This window comes from Lolium rigidum, chromosome 6 (assembly GCF_022539505.1).
Source record: "Lolium rigidum isolate FL_2022 chromosome 6, APGP_CSIRO_Lrig_0.1, whole genome shotgun sequence".
Classification (NCBI taxonomy): domain Eukaryota; kingdom Viridiplantae; phylum Streptophyta; class Magnoliopsida; order Poales; family Poaceae; genus Lolium; species Lolium rigidum.
Window position 1 is genome coordinate 174,054,073 of NC_061513.1, and position 23,588 is coordinate 174,077,660.

The following is a 23,588-nucleotide window of genomic DNA, read 5'->3' on the forward strand; positions in this document are numbered from 1 at the left end:
ATAGGGGATCGCAACAGTCTTCGCGGGAAGTAAAACCCAATTTATTGATTCGACACAAGGGGAGACAAAGAATACTTGAAAGCCTTAACAGCGGAGTTGTCAATTCAGCTGCACCTGGAAAACAGACTTGCTCGCAAGAGTTTATCGATAGTAACGAGTTTTATAGCGATGAGCGTAGTAAAATAACGAGCGTAGAGTAACAAAGACAGCGGTAGTGATTTTAGTAAACAGCGAGGATTAAAATACACGTAGGCACGGGGACGGATAACGGGCGTTGCATGGATGAGAGAAACTCATGTAACAATCATAGCAGGGCATTTGCGAGATAATAATAAAACGGTGTCCAAGTACAAAGCAATCAATAGGCATGTGTTCCAATTATAGTCGTACGTGCTCGCAATGAGAAACTTGCACAACATCTTTTGTCCTACCAGTCGGTGGCAGCCGGGCCTCTAGGGAAACTCATTGGATATTAAGGTACTCCTTTTAATAGAATACCGGAGCAAAGCATTAACACTCCGTGAACACATGTGATCCTCACATCACTACCATTCCCTCCGGTTGTCCCGATTTCTGTCACTTCGGGGCCATTGGTTCCGGACAGCGACATGTGTATACAACTTGCAGGTAAGACCATAAACAATGAATATCATGATGAAACAAGAACATGTTCAGATCTGAGATCATGGCACTCGGGGGGGAGATAGGCATGGGTGCTTGAGGAGTGGATGGTTGATGAGGCTGCGGTTTAGTGGTGATGGTGATGGTTGTGGATATGTCCAGGGGAAAGGCATGCGTGCCTGAGGTGAGACTGGTTGAGGCCTGACCGGGGGATAGGCATGGGTGCTTGAGGAGTGGATGGTTGAGGGAGGAGTTGGCTGGGGGTTTGTGGGAGAGACGGAAGAGGTCAGTGGCCGGGCAGAGTGGAGAAGAGAGGCTGAGGACATTGAGGCGAGTGTGGATGGTTCTGCGGAACTTGTGTGGTGAGGCAGCCGGGGTTGTTGAGGATGTGTATGGTTAGGAGTTGTTCGTATCCCAGATGGTTGAAGCTGGATGTCTTCGCTGCTGATGAAGAGATGAATCGAGATGACAAGATGATGAAAAGTGCAATGTTGTCATGTATCCTAGGAGTTATGCTGAAAGTTCATTACTCGTAGTTGTCATATGTGTCATGTTGTTGCAAGATGGCCATGGTTGTTTACCCATGATCATCTTGAGGGGGTGTGTTGGACCATGAGTGAGTTTAGTAGTAGCGCTGTAGTAATATTGTATCCAGTGTGAGGCCCATAGAGGCCCATGTCCAGTGGTATTGTAACCCTAACTCAGATGATATAAATACAGAGTGTCGTGGTCTGAGTGACCTAACCCACCCATTCGCTGAAACTCTACAAAATATGAGCCACCAATCATGAGCGTTGAATGCTCTACATGTCCACGATTGACAACAACAACAACACCACCAACAACAAAGCTTTATTCCCAAACAAGTTGGGGTAGGCTATACAAGTCCACCATTGACACGATTACAATTTCTCACTATTTGGCCGTAGGCTACTGCTCTAGTTACATCATGTTTGATATCTTTCTGCGATCCTGTATTACATGTTTATGCACGTCATAATGTTTCTACTACTGTTTGGTGTCAATTTAATTATAGCAAATCCTTGACTCGTAACTGTTTGTTGTTATTACACGTGCAGCAGGCACATCTTACACTCAGAAACGTAGAGTAAAGCTCGCCTATAATCATGTAAGTACCTGCTGTTTTTTGTATATTGCTTAATGCAAACTTCTATATCTTGGATCCTGTTTCTGTTTACAATTGGCCTCTCCTTCATGCAGAGGAGAAACAGTGTGGCACCAGGTTCTTCTGCCCAAGTACCTGATGAGGTCCGTGTGACTCAAAAAAAAGCTCACGTAAGTTCCCTGTTTTTTTGGAATGTTAATTTACCTCCTGTGCGTAGTTCAATTGCATCATTTTTCTGTATGTTGCACTACCTAAGTTGCCTAATGGAATCTAATAAAATATAAACAATGACCATATGGAACATTGCACACTGCCTTTGACCCATCTGGCATCCGGCATGCCTGGGTATAAGTTACATGATTTGGCTATGTTAAACAAGTCCTAAAATTCTATTATGTTAATTTTTTGCCTGTTGCTTCATTGAGTTTGCCTGTTGTTCCATGGCTAGTGCATGAAGTTTGATAGAAATGATCCTAGCTGAAATGATGCACTTCGTGTTTTTTATTGCTTTATTCCTAACCTAGCTTCCTATTCTACTTGAAACATGATTGCTTTATTCCTAACCTAGCTTCATATTCTACTTGAAACATGATTGCTTTATTCCTAACCTTGCTTCCTATTCTACTTGAAACATTGTGAAAAAATAGTTATATTACTTGTTTAAATGTCTAGCTTTGTTTTTCTGAGTCCCATTGACATGATGTGGTATATCCATATTCAAATGATCCGGCTGTTTATATAATACGCTCCATGTTCAATTGCTTCATTCATTTTCTAGTAATCTACTAGTAAGTAGCACGTGCTTTGCACGTCACGACATATATAATTTTAAAATATATTTCCATATTTTATTTGATGTTGATAATTATTATTTTTTGCTAAAATTAGTCACAAAGCCTAAAGTTTGGCTTTTGAAAAACTAATACACCCTAAAAGAAGTAATGGAAGGAGTAATATGTGAGTTCATTACAATTAAGTTTTTTAGTCAGTATGAAATAGAAGTATACCCTAATACGAAAGTGACAAAACTTTTTCATGGACACCCCATTAGGATTATGTATATTTTTGTGATTAGAGTCGAGAATTTTTAAGGATCTATCTTACCTTTTGCGGCATGCATATTGCACGGCAAGACTATCTAATTTATATATTTCTACCATATTTTTTGAAATTTAAAATACATTATCCAATATCTATGTATAAATTTACTACCTCAATACTTTTTATGTGACCCACACATGGCCACCGTTAGATTTTATATCAAAACTGGGTTGTCATGGGGAAAAAGTTAGACCTTAATATGAGTAAATACGAAATATTAGTACTAAATTAATATATAATATTTTATCAGCCTTGGTTGGTGGACCAATGAACTTAGTATCTTTGAGCTTGAAGATGGTTCTTGTAACATAGTAATTGCTATTTGTTTTCCTAGCACAGAATTATATATCAATATCTTCACATAACCATGTACGATGAAGATGATATTTTTCATAACACGGTGCCAATGTAGACGATGGCTTGTGCTTCTATAAACTCCCAAAATAAAAATGTTTTCTTGAGTAAAACAAAAGAACGGCTGAGATTAAATGATACATGTTTGCCGTGTATTGTATTGCATTTTAACTTGTTTTGTCTTAGTTTCAGCCTGCAAACAAAGCTGTAATGTCGGTAGGGACAACCCATTTATCAAGTGTTGCGGTCATTTCACGGAGCAACGAGTGACGAGTGGCACGTGCTCTCATTGGTCCACCGAGTCCCAGTACACCAACCGTTCCAGAAGAAATAGATGTACGAGGCTCTATTTTGGATTGCTTGCTATGTTATATCAGCTCAATGATGCTCTTGAAATTGGAGGTCTTTTATTGCATCATATGATGTTGTAACTTGTTTTATCTAAATTTCAGGCTTCAAATAAAGCTACAAAGCCGAAGCAAGGGCCAATGCCTCAAGTATTGATGTTTCACAAAGCAGCAGTGAGAGTGCATATTGCTCGCATAGGCCCATGGTATCTATTGCTCAACTTAATCCGGCACAAAGAGATTTGGGGGATGCACTCCAAGAGGCAGTTGATATATTTGGGCGGGAAAACAAAGATGCTGATGAAATAATTGCCAAAACACGCCAAGAGATACATGAATTGAAAAATAGGCAAACTTTGACAGAAAATGTTCTAAAGAATCTCCTATGCACTTGTCATGGTAAGCCAGTTGTGATGTGTCTGGGAATTGAAGGTGTCTAAATAAACTTTGATTCCGTTGTTCGATCAAGTGGATCTGCGATGCCAATGTCTGTAATTAATTACTCGCTCAAAATTTCGTTCAAAATTTCCTGGTCTGTAATAATTGCAAATTTTGTTGTTGTACTAAAATTAGATATGTTCCATGTGGCTGCTGTGTTTTGTGTGAAATAATATAATGATGTGTACTTCAATTAAACCATAAATCGGCTGCATGCTGAAAATTTGAATCTGAGCGCACGTGTGAACTGTTTTATGCTCGTAATGCAATAAAGGCTGTTTCTTCGAAGACTATGAACATGGTAGCCCATTAATAATACCTTAATAATTATGCCTGCTAGCAAGATAGACGGTCCTTATTATAGTCAGGCATGCCAACTTGTATGATTAAAAGTAGTTCGTACACATTAAATCTACCATCCGCATTTTCTCTCGTAATAACTTTTCTTTTTACACAACTCAAAACTTGTCATGCTAATATGAAATTCGAGATGGCAAAACATGGGAAAGATAAAGATATCTCTTTCCTGCGAAATGCTGGGTTTTGAAGCCCAAGTCCAAGTCTTTCTCTGCTCAAGTTTTGGAGGAACAACTCCAAGTAGAACGAGTTGCAACAGCTATGCTAAGAACAAAAGTTAACATGTTGAGATCGAGATTAGAAGCATGTGATGCCCTATTGCACGAGGCCAATCAAGTTCGTTATAATCTCCCAAAGACTTAGAAAATGCCATAGATAATTGGAGATGAACACTACATAGTGAGTACATTGGTCTTGTGAAATGTTTCCTTAGAATAAGGCACCGTTCCTACTTTTGTTGGTGGATGCATTTATCTGCGGTTGGGATCAACTTGGTAGTTGTTCCTGTGGATGTTATATAAATTAATTGCATAGCCTTTTTCAATCAGTTCGAACTTAAATGGTATCATAGCCTTGGTCTCAAGTTTGAATTGTCGAACGCGTGGTTTAATTTAATCTCAGTCGGGCGGCAAAATCTCCCACCAATCCTGAAATATTTCAAACACATTTTTGATTGGGATTAAGAAGATAGGGACATAGATCCAGTGCCCCCACGTTCACAGGGCACATCAAACTTGAGATAGGCATGGGTGCTTGAGGAGTGGATGGTTGATGAGGCTGCGGTTTAGTGGTGATGGTGATGGTTGTGGATATGTCCAGGGGAAAGGCATGCGTGCCTGAGGTGAGACTGGTTGAGGCCTGACCGGGGGATAGGCATGGGTGCTTGAGGAGTGGATGGTTGAGGCAGGAGTTGGCTGGGGGTTTCCGTTTTCCGGAACTAACCTATTGTACGATCGCCTAATTTGGGTGGCGGTCCTAGAAGGCCTCCCGGTGCTGGTTGTTCCTTTCTTGAACAATTCTCCAAAGTTGAACTTCTTCATCTCTTTTCTGAAATTTTTAACAAGTGATATAAAATTTGATTTGGTGACATATAATCAAGGGGAACTGCTATAGGAACTTGCTAGAGTACTAATCATACATCAAAACTAGTTTATACCACTTAGAATAAGCATGCAAGCTCACTAAACATGTTACCTACAGCAGCAAAATATGCAAGATATACTCCACCAAACAAAATTCTATTTGGATAATCGAAGGAGTCACATACCAAAGAGCAAATGTGCCAAATTTCAGACAGAAATCTGGGCTGAGCAAAGAGATCGAGAAATCCTGAGCTCTTGAGCAAAAACGCGAGTGAGAGAAAATTGGTTCGAGTTTTTTCGGGAGAGAGAAGATGCTGGGAGAAAGAGATGAAATAATGGGGCAAAGGGGGTCCCACACCACAGGGTGGCGCGCCCACCTCCTTGGCCGCGCCGGCTGGTGGTGTGGCACCTTGTGGTGCCCCACAGGTCATCCTCTGGTGCTCCCAGGTGCCTCTTCGAAAAATAGGACCAACAGTATAATTTTTGTGAATTTTTGAAAACTTTAAAAAATGCACATTTCTGGGTGTTAAGTTTATTATTACTGGCCAGGAAATTTTTTGAAATCTCTAATTAACTAAGGAACTTTGAAAAATAAAAGTGCTACAGCAACTAGATCAAGTGGAGGAAGAAAGAGATGTTGTTTACCTCCTCTATGCATATAAAAAGTATTTGCTAACAAGGTTGATCAAGTCTTGCCACCAAATAAATTTTACATAGCATAAGAAGAAATAAACCTCAAATCAATCATGTTACCTTGAATTGTATTGATATGGATCCAATCATAAGAGTTTGATATTCTTCTTTAGGCTCATATATAGGACAATTAATAGTTCCCACTTTGATAGTTCTCACGTTAGAAATAGTATTAACTCCACATGCTTTCTCAATCCTCTTGGGAAAATAAACGGTATGCTCCCTATCATCAACATTGAAAGTAACCTTTCCTTTATTGCAATCAATAACAGCCCCTGCGGTGTTAAGAAAAGGTCTCCCAAGAATAATAGACATATTATCATCTTCGAGCATTTCCAACACAACAAAATCAGTTAATATGAAGCAGTTATTAGTAACTTGAACAGGAACATCCTCACATATACCAACAGGAATAGCAGTAGATTTATCAGCCATTTGCAAAGATATATCAGTAGGTATCAACTTATCTAAGTAAAGTCTCTTATAAAGAGAAAAAGGCATTGATGTCTACGGGAGCTTCTATTCTTGTAGACAGTGTTGGGCCTCCAAGAGCAGAGGTTTGTAGAACAGCAGCAAGTTTCCCTTAAGTGGATCACCCAAGGTTTATCGATCTCAGGGAGGAAGAGGTCAAAGATATCCCTCTCAAGCAACCCTGCAATCACGATACAAGAAGTCTCTTGTGTCCCCAACACACCTAATACACTTGTCAGATGTATAGGTGCACTAGTTCGGCGAAGAGATAGTGAAATACAAGTAGTATGGATGTATATGAGTGGTAATAGCAATCTGAATAAAATATGGCAGCGAGTAAACATGCAACAGAACGGTAAATAAACGGAGATTCGATGTTTGGAAACAAGGCCTAGGGATCATACTTTCACTAGTGGACACTCTCAACATTGATCGCATAATAAATAACTCTTTCTCTTATGTGCTACATACACTCTTTTGTTGGATGATGAACACATTGCGTAGGATTACACGAACCCTCAATGCCGGAGTTAACAAGCTCCACAATTCAATGTTCATATTTAAATAACCTTAGAGCATAATAGATCATTGCAAAATAAACCAAGAACTAACATAGTGCACACACTCGTCCACATTACACTATGAAGGAGGAATAGATCACATCAATACTATCATAATGATAATTAACTCCACAATCTACAAGAGATCATGATCATAGCCTACGACAAGAACCACACGGTGCACACACTAGTCACCTTTACACCACGCAGGAGGAATAGACTACTTTAATAACATCACATGAGTAGCACATAAACTAGTAGCGATACAAAGCTCATCATATGGATCTCAATCATGCAAAGCAATTCACGAGATCATTGTATTGGAGTACAGAGAGAGAGATTAACCACATAGCTACAGCGGAGCCCTCAGCCTCGGGGGTGGATTACTCCCTCCTCATCATGGAGACAGCGATGGCGGTGAAGATGGCGGTGGAGACGGCGGTGGAGATGGCTCCGGGGGCAATTCCCCGTCCGGCAGGGTGCCGGAACAGAGAGTTCTGTCCCCCGAATTGGACTTTCGCGATGGCGGCGGCTCTGGATGGTTTCTCGTACCGTGGCTTTTCCGTATCGAGGTTTTAGGTCGAGGGGCTTCTTATAGGCGAAGAGGCGGCGTCAGAGGGTCGAAGAGGCGGCGACACCATAGGGTGGCGCGGGCCACCCCCAGGCCGCGCCGGCCTATGGTCCCGTGGGCTTGTGCCCCCTCTCTGGCGGTTCTCGGGTGTTCTGATGCTTCCGGGCAAAATAGGATGTCTGGGTCTTGATTTCGTCCGATTCGGAGAATATTTCCTTACTAGGATTTCTGGAACCAAAAACAGCAGAAAACAGGAACTGGCCCTTCGGCATCTCGTCAATAGGTTAGTTCCGGAAAACGCATAAATATGACATATAATGTGCATAAAACATGTAGATATCATCAATAATGTGGCATGGAACATAAGAAATTATCGATACGTCGGAGACGTATCGGGCATAACTACTAACACCGGCTCCCAAGTCACATAGGGCAGTTTTAACATAATTATTCTTAATAGAACAAGGAATAGTAGGTATACACGGGTCGCCAAGCTTCTTTGGAACCTTACCGTTAAAAGAGTAATTAGCAAGCATAGTGGAAATCTCCTCATTAGGAATTTTCCTTTTGTTAGTAACAATATCTTTCATATACTTTGAATAAGGAGGCAATTTAATAGCATCGATCAAAGGGATTTGCAAGAATAAAGGTTTCATCCAATCACAAAATTTATTATAGTGTTCTTCTTCCTTTGATTTTAGTTTCTTAGCAGGAAAAGGCATTTGCTTTTGCACCCAAGGTTCTCTTTCATTACCATGTTTCTCAGCAATAAAATCTTCTTTAGTATACTTTTTATTTTTAGCATGCTTTTCAGATTCTTTTTCAACCTCTTCTTTATCAAGAGTATCATTCTTATCATTATCTTTATCATGTTCATTACCACTTTCAGTTTCAGCATCCGAAATAGAAATACTATTAGGATCATTAGCAGGTTCGGAGGATTCTACAACATTCTTATGTTTCTTTTTCTTTTTCTTAGATTGAGCACTAGTTTTAGTTCGTTGAGAATCTTGTTCAACTCTTTTGGGATGTCCTTCAGGATATAGAGGATCCTGAGTAGAAACACCACCTCAAGTTGTTACTTCATAAGCATGTTTTTCTTTAGAATTATTTCCCAACAAGTCATTTTGCACTTTAGTGAGTTGATCAATTTGAGTTTGAACCATATGAAAATGTTTAACAAGCATCTTAACGGGCAAAATAGGATGCTGGGTCTTGATTTCGTCCGATTCCGAGAATATTTCCTTACTAGGATTTCTGGAACCAAAAACAGCAGAAAACAGGAACTGGCCCTTCGGCATCTCGTCAATAGGTTAGTTCCGGAAAACGCATAAATATGACATATAATGTGCATAAAACATGTAGATATCATCAATAATGTGGCATGGAACATAAGAAATTATCGATACGTCGGAGACGTATCAGCATCCCCAAGCTTAGTTTTTGCTCGTCCCGAGCAGGTAAACGATAAACAAAGATAATTTCTGGAGTGACATGCCATCATAAACTTGATCATATTGTAAACATATGTAATGAATGCAGCGATCAAAACAATGGTAATGGCATGAGTAAACAACTGAATCATAAAGCAAAGACTTTTCATGAATAGCACTTTCAAGACAGGCATCAATAAGTCTTGCATAAGAGTTAACTCATAAAGCAATAATTTAAAGTAAAGACATTGAAGCAACACAATGGAAGATTAAGTTTCAGCGGTTGCTTTCAACTTGTAACATGTATATCTCATGGATAATTGTCAATGCAAAGCAATATAACAAGTGCAATAAGCAAGTATGTAAGAATCAATGCACAGTTAACATAAGTGTTTGCTTCTTGAGGTGGAGAGAGATAGGTGAACTGACTCAACATAAAAGTAAAAAGAATGGTCCTTCAAAGAGGAAAGCATCGATTGCTATATTTGTGCTAGAGCTTTTATTTTGAAAACATGAAACAATTTTGTCAACGGTAGTAATAAAGCATATGAGTTATGTAAATTATATCTTACAAGTTGCAAGTCTCATGCATAGTATACTAATAGTGCCCGCACCTTGTCCTAATTAGCTTGGACTACCGGATCATTGCAATACACATGTTTTAACCAAGTGTCACAATGGGGTACCTCCATGCCGCCTGTACAAAGGTCTAAGGAGAAAGCTCGCATTTTGGATTTCTCGCTTTTGATTATTCTCAACTTAGACATCCATACGGGACAACATGGACAACAGATAATGGACTCCTCTTTAATGCATAAGCATGTGGCAACAATTATTATTCTCATATGAGATTGAGGATATATGTCCAAAACTGAAACTTCCACCATGGATCATGGCTTTAGTTAGCGGCCCAATGTTCTTCTCTAACAATATGCATGCTCCAACCATTAAGGTGGTAGATCTCTCTTACTTCGGACAAGACGGACATGCATAGCAACTCACATGATATTCAACAAAGAATAGTTGATGGCGTCCCCAGAAACATGGTTATCGCACAACAAGCAACTTAATAAGAGATAAAGTGCATAAGTACATATTCAATACCACAATAGTTTTAAAGCTATTCGTCCCATGAGCTATATATTGTAAAGGTGAATGATGGAATTTTAAAGGTAGCACTCAAGCAATTTACTTTGGAATGGCGGATAAATACCATGTAGTAGGTAGGTATGGTGGACACAAATGGCATAGTGGTTGGCTCAAGTATTTTGGATGCATGAGAAGTATTCCCTCTCGATACAAGGTTTAGGCTAGCAAGGTTATTTGAAACAAACACAAGGATGAACGGTGCAGCAAAACTCACATAAAATACATATTGTAAACATTATAAGACTCTACACCGTCTTCCTTGTTGTTCAAAACTCAATACTAGATATTATCTAGACTCTAGAGAAACCAAATATGCAAACCAAATTAGCAAGCTCTAAGTGTTTCTTCATTAATGGGTGCAAAGTATATGATGCAAGAGCTTAAACATGAGCACAACAATTGCCAAGTATCAAATTATCCAAGACATTTTAGAGTTACTACATGTAGCATTTTCCGTTTCCAACCATATAACAATTAACGAAGCAGTTTCATCCTTCGCCATGAAAATTAAAAGCTAAGAACACATGTGTTCATACGAACCAGCGGAGCGTGTCTCTCTCCCACACAAGCATTTATTCAAACAAAAACAAAAACAAGAAACATACGAGACGCTCCAAGTAAAGTACATAAGATGTGACCGAATAAAAATATAGTTTCAAGAGAAGAAACCTGATAATTTGTCGATGAAGAAGGGGATGCCTTGGGCATCCCCAAGCTTAGACGCTTGAGTCTTCTTGAAATATGCAGGGGTGAACCACCGGGGCATCCCTAAGCTTAGAGCTTTCACTCTTCTTGATCATAGTATATCATCCTCCTCTCTTGACCCTTAAAAACTTCCTCCACACCAAACTCAAAACAAACTCATTAGAGGGTTAGTGCATAATCAAAAATTCACATGTTTAGAGGTGACACAATCATTCTTAACACTTCTGGACATTGCATAAAGCTACTGGACATTAATGGATCAAAGAAATTCATCCAACATAGCAAAAGAGGCAATGCGAAATAAAAGGCAGAATCTGTCAAAACAGAACAGTCCGTAAAGATGGATTCTATTGAGGCACCAGACTTGCTCAAATGAAAATGCCCAAATTGAATGAAAGTTGTGTACATATCTGAGGATCACTCACGTAAATTGGCATAATTTTCTGAGTTACCTACAGATAATTAGGCCCAGATTCGTGACAGCAAAGAAATCTGTTTCTGCGCAGTAATCCAAATCTAGTATCAACCTTTCTATCAACGACTTTACTTGGCACAACAAAACACAAAACTAAGATAAGGAGAGGTTGCTACAGTAGTAAACAACTTCCAAGACACAAATATAAAACAAAGTACTGTAGCAAAATAACACATGGGTTATCTCCCAAGAAGTTCTTTCTTTATAGCCATTAAGATGGGCTCAGCAGTTTTTATGATGCACTCGCAAGAAATAGTATTTGAAGCAAAAGAGAGCATCAAGAGGCAAATTCAAAACACATTTAAGTCTAACATGCTTCCTATGCATAGGAATCTTGTACACAAATGAATTCATGAAGAACAAAGTGACAAGCATAAGAGGATAAAACACGAGTAACTTCAAGATTCTCGACATAAAGAGGAGAAACTTAATATTATTAAGATGCATATAACCATATTTCCCTCTCTCATAATAACTTTCAGTAGCATCATTGATGAAATCCACAATATACCCATCACTTAAAACATTCTTATCATGGTTCATATGCATAGAAGTATCATTAAATTTGGCATAAGAAAAGTTATTCTCATTAATAGTAATTGGAGCAAGATTCACTACAACAAATATGTTGACTTGTGACCTTCTCTCAGTGACCGTTGAAAAAATCGTCATGGTTCCACGACGATTTCGCATTGAATGGTCGTTAGCTATTTGGAGGGGTCAAAACCCTAGGAGATTACGACGATTTGGATAAAATATGTCATTATTTTTTAGGTAGAAATCGTCATAGTCGGAACCACGCCGTCTACGACGTTATTTCTAGCCCAGTATAACCAATTAAAATCGTCGTAATTATTACTTTATGATATGTTCAAATGACTAGATGGCCACCTCAGCTACTCCGCTTACATGTGAGTGTCCATGTGTCTGCCACCTCAATTGTTTACCTGCGTGGCGTGTCTGACCGGAAAAAGTGAGCGCGGAGTGAAAATTATTGTTGCCATTGCTGAAATGGCGGGATATGTACGCGCGGGACCTAAAATTTCGGATCCCAGCGCGCGGTACCAGTGCCGTGGGAGATAACCCTAACTAGATGGACCTAGCGCGCTCTGCCGCGCCGTCCTCCGATACCAGTGATTAGTTTCTATTACATGTCCTTTTCTTTTGTCGATGTGTACATGTATTCATTGCTAGTTTGTTAGGCTTTTTGTCGTGCGCACACTCCGGTGGACCCTGGCACGTTTTGTACAACGATGTATGGTCGGTGCATCTTCACACGTGCATGGGAGTTGTTTGTTGGTGGGCGTTTGTTTATTGGTCATGTACGTGTGGTAAAAAGGCATTGAGATGGTGGGTTGCATCCATATATGTCGGTTCTGAGCGCATTATAATGGCTTGGCAACGAAGTGGATTGGATTGATCATTGAGTGGCCCCGTTGCGCTTTTAATTGTATATGCAGACCTGTCTAACGCACGCCGGAAAGACAATACATTCGTAAGGTTATGAAAGTTGGATGACGGTATGTGTAAACCTATTTTTTGCAGTTAACTTAGGCTTATTCTATTCTTATGGTTTGCTAAGTTTAGCAGCTGGTGACGTTCTTGTTCGTCTCTCTCGCAGTTCGATGCTCACTGATTCATTGACAAAAGTGGGTGGGTCGGCGGCAACGTACTTCACACAGTGGCTTTCGACATGGTTCCAATCAGCCAAAAGTTCACTGAAGAAGGTATCACTAATCTCTTGCTTTTTGTGTTGAGATGCAAACATAGACGAACAATGTGAAGCGGTACTGAGTGAATTGGTCACGTCGTCGAAATACCATGGACCAAAATTTCAAGAAAACTGTGGCCGCAAAGCTTAAGGAGCTGCTCTTAGGGCGCACTCACTGGGGGACAGGGGAGGGGGGCATTGCTCTGGACGACTTGCTGGACGTCTTGTGTTTTGTATGGAGATGCATACTGTTGCAGGTAGCAATTCCACTCATATTGTTGTTGTGAAGACCGAGTGTGGTGTTTTTGAACATGGGAGCATATGCTTCCTATATTTTAAAATGCATCTTACATACATTTTGAATTTTAAAAAATTAAAATAAATAAATCGCACGGACATCTTCACGTGCTCTCGCTTTCACAAAGTCGTTTCATAAAAAATAAACTTATCATGTAATGTGTGCGAAAAAGACAAAATTCGGTGCTTTTCACAAGATAAATTTTCTCTTTTTTACATAGACCACGAAAATTATTGATTTTTCGTGAAACTTGACGAATGCATTTATATCATGGAGATGTACATGTAGAATTTTTTGTCAAAATTTTTGAAAATTCAAAATATAATTTTGTTATAAAGGGTGCACGCTCCCGGGAGCCGAATTGAATTTCCGCTGAACTATTTGTTTGAGAGAGTAAACTCATGTTTGTTGGAGGCCTTGTTTTCGGTGGTGAGGAGTGAGTGTGTCAAGAGTGTCTGTTTTGGCTGGTGTGTGTATGGACGTGTGGGTGCGTGTATCTCTACTTTTTTTTGTATTTTTATGTGTTGTTTAAGTTAATTGCTAAATTCAGGTACTAAATTTGGCACGTCCAGGTATTCAGTTGAGCCTTTTTAAAAGGTGAGGATCGAATGCTTTAGCATTTTATTTCTTTACATAAGTGATTCATAGTGGGTTCTTCTACAATAAAAAAATACGCTCTTTGCATGGCGTCCCGTTGACTTGGACCGACAGCTTTGATCCTTTTTAAGTATGAATATACAATGCCAAATGCACCAAAATATAATGAATAACATGGAATGCTCTTTAATGAACTCATTATACTATATGAATACCAAACATAGTACTACTTGCATGGTAAAAGAAAATGCATGCATGAAATAATCTTTGGTACTTGGACATGAAACATTTAATTGCCTACATCTTAGGGCACACTCGCCGGAGAGAGGGCGAGGGCATTGCTCTAGCCGACTTGCAAGACGTCTAGTGTTTTTGTACGGAGATGCATACTGTTGTGAGTAATTAGGCATGAAACATTTAATTGCCTACAAACTGTATCGAGTAACCGTGCCTAAACAAGTGCACCATTGAAGCAATACATTGCTGGAAAATATATTGGCAACGAATTATAGTACGCTAGCTGTGATAGGACTTCCTCAAGATCCTTTTTACCAATTTGCATATCCCTTAAATAATGTTTTGTGAAAGATAAGTGATAATCCAACAACCAGAACATGCATAGGTGATCTACATAAGTCCATAAACAGGCTACAAATTGCAGTTGAAAGTAAAACAAAAATGTAACTGGAATCAGACAAAGGGTCTACAAAAGGCTACAATCATCTACCTTAAAATTGAACATACTAATTTAATAGGCAACAAAACCGGTTCAGATGTGTTATTATCAACAAAAATAACCAATGGCATAAGTTGAATGAACATAGAAAAATGTGGTTGTAATATCTTTCTTAAAAGGTGCACACCAAATTTAAAAAGAATTTCACGAGAAAGTAACAATATTATGAACTTTGATCAAGCACCCTGAACCTTGACACCATATGTTAATGCTCATATTCATGGACCTGTTCAAACTCTGCACGAACACATCAGCACTAAGATTCACCAGGAATAGATGGACCTGATAATTGAATACTCCACATGCCTTGGTTGAAATTAGAGAGATATTTTTTATCTGTGCATTCTTCAATTAACAAACTATTAGATAGTTTTAACATAAATATACTACTGTAAGAGGTTCCTCAACAAATATTCTAAAAAGTATTAAATAGTTGCAATGGTTAGGTCGTCATATATAGCCAAGTACATGGATCAATGGTTTGAGCACAATAGGACACACACTTTACCATTATTCTTATGTCTGCTTAAGCAAATACTTCTTTGTAATGTCCTCAATTCAACCTTCCCTTCCATGTGGAGCTGAAAGCTAACCTTTCTAACAGTGAACCTTGAGTATTACAGTCACCACTTTGGAATTTTTTTAAACTTTGGTTGTGTTCTATTACCCTCACCCTTGATAGTAATTTTCTTGTCAAAGAAAGGGATGATTTCATATTGAGTTTCACTTCAATAAATTAAAATATTGAAGAATCCCCACGCAACTGACCTTGGTGGTTTTCATGCTCCTATTCTTAGCAACATTTGTCACTGATTCTGAACCTAGGTGTTTTTTCATTTGTAGCACCATTATTAGCTGGTGTAGCTCCACTACCTCACATTGTCTTGTGAGCAGCTACATTTTCAGTCATAGAGGTAGCATGGACATGTGAGACATTTGGAAATCATACATAATCACTCAGAAGAACATGTATAACTCATTTAGTTCAATCAAACAAGCATAAAAATAGATATTGCACAGTTGCACTCATATGTGTGCCGTTTGAACTTCTAAGACTGAGTGCAAAAAATTAAGATGTTACTTTCCTATGCTAGACTTCTTAATCTCTAGTATGTATATTGAGTCCAAATAAGATTAATGCATTTTAAGTTTAGTGAAAAACAAAAAGCAATCACTATGCATGTAGTTGGCGAGTAATAAAGAATGGGCAGGTAAAATCTAGAAGGCACCGGCAAGTAGCTATCTGTCTTGAAGCTTATTTACTTTCTTTCTGAGAGAAAAAACTTGGTAAAATGAAATAGTCAGATTACAAATCTCACATGCTTGGTGTTATTTAACTAAAACAAAAATTAATACTTCTGTTGGTCCAGGAGAGGCAGGATAGCATCTAGCGTTATTTAAGTAGTGGTCACAGAACCGCCTGCCAACGACAATCGTTTGAATTTTAGGACCAAAACAAAGAAATACCAACACTTAATCATAACAAACATCCTATGAGCTTCCCAAAGACATTGTAGATGCAATATCCCTTGTTCGAAGACCTGTAGATGTGTGGATTGCAAGAATATTGAAGGAAGTGAAGAGCTACATGCTACAGATCAGGGGAAGATGCATCTGATCGAAATAATATCAGCAAGCATGTAATGTCACTCCGAATGGTGTCATTGGATCCATAGGATACAGATATTCACCAGTGCATAGAAAAGGACACCCATCAGTGCCCTGATCGCCAGAGATAATTTTTAAGATGAGCTGGTTCGTAAAAGTTTAAATAACATGTAAATATTGAACTATGATCTGTAGCACATCTATTTTGTCGGTAGTATCCTTTAACTTCTTGATGATTGTGTCAAAATCTAGTTGGTTATCCATCCACTTGACCACTGTAACTGATTATATATTTCTTCAATATTTAATTTTATAGGTTCCAAGTTGTTCCTTCTATTCTAGGCTAACCACATTGATGCTTCACAAAATTGTTCTTGTATTGGACTTGAAGGCGTATGAAAGGAGGTACCGCCTTCTGAAGCAATTGGTGAAGAAAACAAATATCAAAAGGTAAGCGGAAGATATTGCACCTTGGTCCCTCGATAGCAAGTAAAATAAATAAGGATAACCGGCCAACATACTCTTACATCGAGGCCCACCGGCGTGCTACGCCTGCACCAGTTCCGAGGCTGCCTAGCCACTCAGCAAGATGCCAATGCCTTCCAGCGGCGCGAACATCCACCACCCGCCAGACTGCTTGCTAATTCCACCCGCGACCAATGTCAAAGCAAAAAGATAATTCATGAAATATTCAAATACATTGACACACAGGATCTAGCTACTCTTGAACTACATAGATTTAGAACAGAAGCTTCTAATATTGAAAGAATGAACCGATGATGTGCATAACTGCCAAATAATTCCCATGATGAACATGAAGACATGTATAGTTGAATTTAGAATTCAATTAATTAATAAGTTCCTATTGAAGGTTCAAATATTTGGTGATTCAAACATTGGAAAAAACTTGGAAGAAACTACAGAGTGCCTACTTTGCCCCAAACCAAAACGAACTGCAGAATGTTGTTTGAGATATCGTGGGCATACGAATAGGAAGTTCACCACTACTATGCTTGCACAAGTAGCACACATTCAGATACAAAAGCATGTATCTACAAGGAAGCCCCGCCACGCCACAGGGACTACGAATCACAACATTTGTTGCAGCTCTAGTTTTCATCTGGTATCCAGGCGTAAGACACTTCCCTTTAGTATCTTGAACATCACTGGACATTCGGCGAAATGGACTTAGAATTAGCATATGAGTCCAAAAATAGACTAAACACAATTTCCAATCGAAGAATTTCCTTCGGCAAACACTAAACATTACGAAGGTGATATGATCTCTACATCACTACAGTTCAACAGGTTTAGAAGCTAGTCAGATCCTATGATATCAAATTCATCTTCAAGATAAGTAATCGAGTGTATATACTCTACCCACAAAATTAGCTACCAATTATAATTTAATAGAAGACTATGAGAAAATTGTTTGGAATTAGCTTCAGCTCTAGTTTAATGAAGATCGTTGAAACTTTTGCCCTTATAACTATTCTTTTCAACACTTCCATATTTCAGCATTTCCTCGGTGGTAAAAAACCTATTGGCCCTAGTCTGGTAGTTTTTTTCAAATGTGCAGGAATCAGTTCATTCATAATTGCTTGATAACATGTGAAGACATGCAATTAATTCTTTTAACTAATTTCTCTGATGCCATACACAATAAATTCTCTCTAATGTCTGCTGACATATTTTTGTAGAACAACCATGACATTTAAATCAAGAAATTACATCTAAATCAAGACCCTGAAATAAAAAAATTCTAGAAATACAAAATTCACCAAATAATTACATCTAAATCAAGGCTCAGAAAGAACAATTTTGTAAGTTGCTTCAGTAATACTTGCACGGTGAAAACTTAGGCAAACATAGCCAAAGGAAGAGAGAACCGTAGAAACCTGAACAACAACCACCACCATGCAGCTTCACCAGGCAGTGATACAAATGAGCGCAGTGGCAGGAATGGACCACAAATCGGTTTCAGAGACTTCCACGATGCACACATGAGAGGCAAAGCAGATCGGCAGTTGTCAATAAAAGTACGAACAGGAACCGATAACATACCTTACATCCCGCCGTGAAACGAACAGAAGCACATCCTGAGTCCGCCTGTTGTTCAGCACGATCCAGATGCCACCCGCAACGCCGCCTGATACCAGTCGCCGGACTGCCTGACACCGAAGCAACATGCGGCGAATTTCTCCGACGTGGCCATCGATTCATCCCGCTGACGCCGCCCACATCTGACTTCTCGCCTAGCCACCGGACTACCGGAGCCGCCTGTGGAGATAGCTGGGGACGGAGACGTCGGAGACGCTGGATCGGGCACCTGCGATTACAGGGGATAAGAGGAGGGACTACAATGCGGCCATGTGGAGATGGAGCGGCGAATCAGGATTTCTCACCGAGGCGAGGAACCGCCTTAGCGCCGAATGGATGAACCGTCACGAACTGGACACTGGGCCCGGCGAAAGCGACCTGTCGATTACTAAGAAGAGCGCGCAACCCTGGGAGCTTAGAGCTTTTTAGGGATTCTCCACCTCCTCGGCGCCACCACTCCCATCATTTTTTCTGCGCCGCCGCCCATCTCCCCACCTCCCACATCTTCTGCTCCCTCCCCCACCCGACGTCCTCCCATCTCCGCCCGATGATGCGAGATCCTCCGACCATCCCCATCTTCTGCTACCTCTCTTCGCCCTTCTCTTCGGATCGATAGAGAGATCAGGGGATCGCGACAAGTGTTTTGATGGTGAAGATCCAGCGCCGCCGGGGAGAAGGAGATCGACACCCATGCCGCTCCTGGCTCGTCCCTACCACGCGTCGATGTCGAGTGTCCGCCGCGGTCCGTCGGTGCCGCTGCCATCGTCCGCGTTCTGGCCAGATCCCGCGTCCACTATCACCACATCTGCAAGCGGAGCGACATAATCGCGGAGGCTGGATGAGACCCAACGTCAACCCGCATCTCCCTGCCCGGTCGCGTGAAGGTATTCCTGCATCCCCTTCCCCCCAATCCCCAGATGTCTATCTCCATCTAACTCGTCCCGTGTTTAAACCGCAGGATCGACCACCAACAGATCATCCACGACCACGCCGACGCAAGATCCGCCTTGTCCCAACTACAAAGCCGCCCCGTCGGATCTGTGAGCAAGGGGACCGTCGTCTTCTACGTGTTGTGCTAGCTGCCAAGCTTTGCACCTAGACCATCACGGTGTTCTTCACCTGGTGTTGTGCCTCAGGTCCCTCCTTGTGCAGATCCTCTCTGGATAGGTCTCCCTCTCTAACCTCCGATGTCCTCCTACTTCTATCCCGCCATATGTGTTCTCTGCTATGTGATCTCACTTTGCAATTTATCTGCTTGTATAGATTGTGCTGGCCTCTTCCTGTTTTTAAGATCTATGTTTGTTAGGTAGTTCTGTTGTACTCGTTATAACTGATACTTCTCTGTTTCCCATTCAATAATGATTTGTGTTTGATCTGGTGAGATATTAGGCTCAATTGTAGTTGTTTCTACTAGTTTAAATACTATTTTGGTCTGTAGTTATGATCCAGAAGGGTAGTGATCCAAATGTTAAAAACATTGTAGTATGAAACATAAGATGGAAGATATTACTGAAGGACCCAGGTTGTCGGGTTGAATATGTGTGAGGTCTACCTTACAAAACATGGTAGCATGCCAAACTGAGAAGAACTTATAATATTGTACAATTTAAGAGCAGCTTTGTATCTGTATACTTGTGATTTCAGAAGTACCAAGCTGCTACTCATAGTGGTATATGGTTGTTGCTAAACCGTGACAAGCTTAATTGAATACCTTGTACTTTCGTTTCTTAAGTATACTAAAGATTGTACTACACACCTTTTAGAATTAGTAAATGCAGTCCTGAACCATGTGTTCTTATTCTTATTCTCCTTTTGTTTAATGCATAACTGTGACCTGGTAGCATCACTGCATTATCTGTGTCTTGTTTGGGCAGGATCTAGAGGAGTCTGAAGAGGCAGCCCAGGGCAGCTCGTCAAGAAGCTGCACAAAGATGGTGATTTTGGAATCAACTGCTAACTCCCTTTATTTCCTCACCATTGTTTTGTCTGCTGACTATGTGTTACCACTACTGCACGTATGTTAATTGAGGCAAGTAACAAGTAGTGTATATGTGTTGCTATTAGTAATGAGTCACGTGTTTGTATTTTGTAGTTTTGTCGATCTAGAATATATGAAAAAGGTTGCTGTAGTTCTGTCTTTTAGGTGGTGTTATGCAAATGATCTTTTCTCACGTAATATGTATGGATTTACATTAAATGGTTCAACTATTTTTGGAATGTGTACATATTGTTGGGCATCTCATAAACTCATCTGTCCATCAAATTTATAACTAGCAACTAGAACTGTAATAGCGAAATAACATGTTACCGATCTGCTGGTATGTCTGTGGAGAAAAGGATATTATTGTCTTGTTATTCTTATTTTGGTGAAGCCATCTCTTGTTATATGATGATAATAGTTCTTAAAATGCAAGTGTCAAGAAGTAAAATCTGATATTTTGGTACTGTAGTCTAGTTTGCTCTGTAATGTGTTACCTACAAAGAATATACTATTATTTCAATGATGCAATACTAGGAGAACTTTGATGATATCTTTCTGCCATGTTTCCTTGTCTCACATTTCTCAAAGACTTTATTATTTCAGGAGCAGTACAAGGACAACAGGAAGTGCTACTACTGGTGGCACCACACAGCCAGGAGAAACAGTCAGGAAGATCATGAAGCAAGGAAAGAAAAGGTGGACTCTACGTAGTCATATCTGTGTTCTATGCTTCAGAGGTAAACCTACGTAGTTCCTAGATGGTAGCTTTTCAAAACATGTCCCTTCTAGTATACATATCGAGTCACCTGTTTCATTGTAAATCTGAACGAGGTATTCTGTGAATCTGACCCAATTCAAACACGATCCCTTGCTAATCTATTGCCACTTTAGCTGAATTTTGTCTGATTATTTGCACCGCAGCCTGTAGCAATATCTAGTAATTATTCAATCATTGAGCTTGTCTATTTTTCTAGTTAAAGCTCTCATGCAGCATTTTCCACTTGAGCTGAATATTGTTAACTACTGATCACCAACTTATCTATTCACTATGTAGAAATCCCATCTGTCCTGATGACAACTGTTTGAGCGATGCCATTTCGTTCTCATGATTAATATTTATTTGTAGCTTCTATCATCTGTTGATGACCTGATGTAGCCTCTATGCACGTGTTGTCCATGGGAAATTTCATGCTTGACAAAATCTGTTACATTCATGTTTTCTCCTTACTTCACTTAGCAAAGCAATGCTTCATGGTTTAATCTAGCTCTTTGTAGACATATTTTTTATTCTGCTCCTAACTGTTCTATTTTGTTGTTAGCAGATATTTTGCCCAAATTCAAGACAATAAGTGTTGTTCCTCTATTTTACAAGAGCTCCAAGCCAAAGTTCAAAGAAGCTCAAGTATATTTTTGTAAAGCCAGTTATATTGTGATAGCGAGGTTATCTGGCTGGGATGTGAACGTGAATTCATGTGTCTGTTTCTGATTCTAAGAGTGCCATACACTGTTTTTGTTGTTATTAAATAATTTCACATTTTCCTCTCTTTTCTAACTGGTATATTGGTTATTTACTGTGAAATATGAATTAGTTTGACTCCGTGTCTTAAATAATACCGGGAATGTAATTTTTAGAGCTAGTAATGGAAATGGCTAATAGCTACTGGACCTAATAATACTGAGCTCTAAATAGGCCATGGCCCAAGCAAGGAAGTATTGGACTGTAAAAGGCAAAGGCCCGAAAAATGAAATGCACCTTGAAAAGCCCAAAGCACTGAATTGATATGGATCGTAAAAGGCCAAGGCCTAGAAAAAGAAAGCTTGGAATTGTTGGACTTGGCCCATCTACAACACCAAAATGGGTTGGGCTGATTTTCATCTACGACGATATTTTTTGTCATAATTTTGCCACGTCAGACTGGACACGTCGGATCTGATGTGGCGTAGTCAAATTGCCCTTGACGATATTGAATCGTCATAGAGGTCATGACGATCGAATATCGTCATAGACGATTATGACGTTTTCAAACAAATCGTCGTTGTAGTTGATTCCTGACGCTCCGTTTTTGACGATATGTTTTTCGTCGTAAAATCGTCATAGATGAAAAATCGTGACGATCTAGTGACAAAAATGGAGCGTCGTGAGTCAACATATTTCTTGTAGTGATTATTATCAAGAATTTGAACATGGTAAACAAGTTGCATATTAAGGGAATTGTTTTTGGTAATCCAATCATGACTATGACAAGTTTCATAAGGATAGTTATAACCTATATCATAGCATTCTTTATAATAATCATCAAAGATCGGAGGCACAGTGCCATCAATAGAATAGTTATCTTTCACAGTCGGTTTATCTGTGTCCACACCATCATTATTATTAGAAGGAGATGTATCAAACACATAATGATCAGTAGCAAAAGGATTTTCAAACACCTCTTCCCCAAGCTTAGAGCTTTCTATATCATTATGGGAGGAAGCATGGATAGCACTGACACTATGGCAATTATTATCATCATCATTTTCGGAATTAGTTTCCCAGAGATTTGCAATATCAAAAATAGTGTGCTCATTCAAATTATGATCACTAATGTATGTAAAGGGCATAGGAAGATCATCGTATTCAGATTCATTATCATAATAATCATTAGGAGCAACATACTTACGGTTACCTAGCGTTATCTCATTCACGCGGGGATACGCCGTTACCTCTTTCTTTTTATTCTCCTTCTTCTTCTTCTTCTTTTTCTTCTTCGTTCCCTTCTTCTTCTTCTTCTCTTCATTCTCCTCGTTCCCTTCTTTAGGAGGAAGAGGCTCGAAGGGTGGCTTGTCCGCATAACACGATTTACTTTCGAAACAATAGAAGAAACTTGGGAGGATCCCTCCTTTTCATTAATTAGTTGAAAACACACGGCGGTCCTATCATATTTTCGCAAGGTGTCATCTTCTAAAATATTTTGTATGTAAGTATTTGTATGGCTATTATCAATGCAATAAGAAAAACACCCATGCGAGGACATCATCAATATCAAGATCACTCATGTGTAACAAAGAGATTTTTCTCGACAGTTCTTCAC

At 39.6% G+C, this 23,588-nt stretch overlaps 1 long non-coding RNA gene across 2 annotated transcripts; it reads left to right on the forward strand.

Annotated features, from left to right (window-relative positions):
• The first annotated feature begins 18,970 nt into the window (after nucleotides 1–18,970).
• LOC124668011 lies at nucleotides 18,971–22,066 on the forward strand. Of its 2 annotated transcripts, none has more exons than XR_006991518.1 (3): nucleotides 18,971–19,417; nucleotides 19,492–21,251; nucleotides 21,834–22,066. It is a non-coding gene; the product is annotated as an uncharacterized LOC124668011 (long non-coding RNA). The 2 variants fall into 2 exon arrangements; XR_006991517.1 differs by having other exon boundaries at nucleotides 21,837–22,066.
• The last annotated feature ends 1,522 nt before the right edge of the window (nucleotides 22,067–23,588 follow it).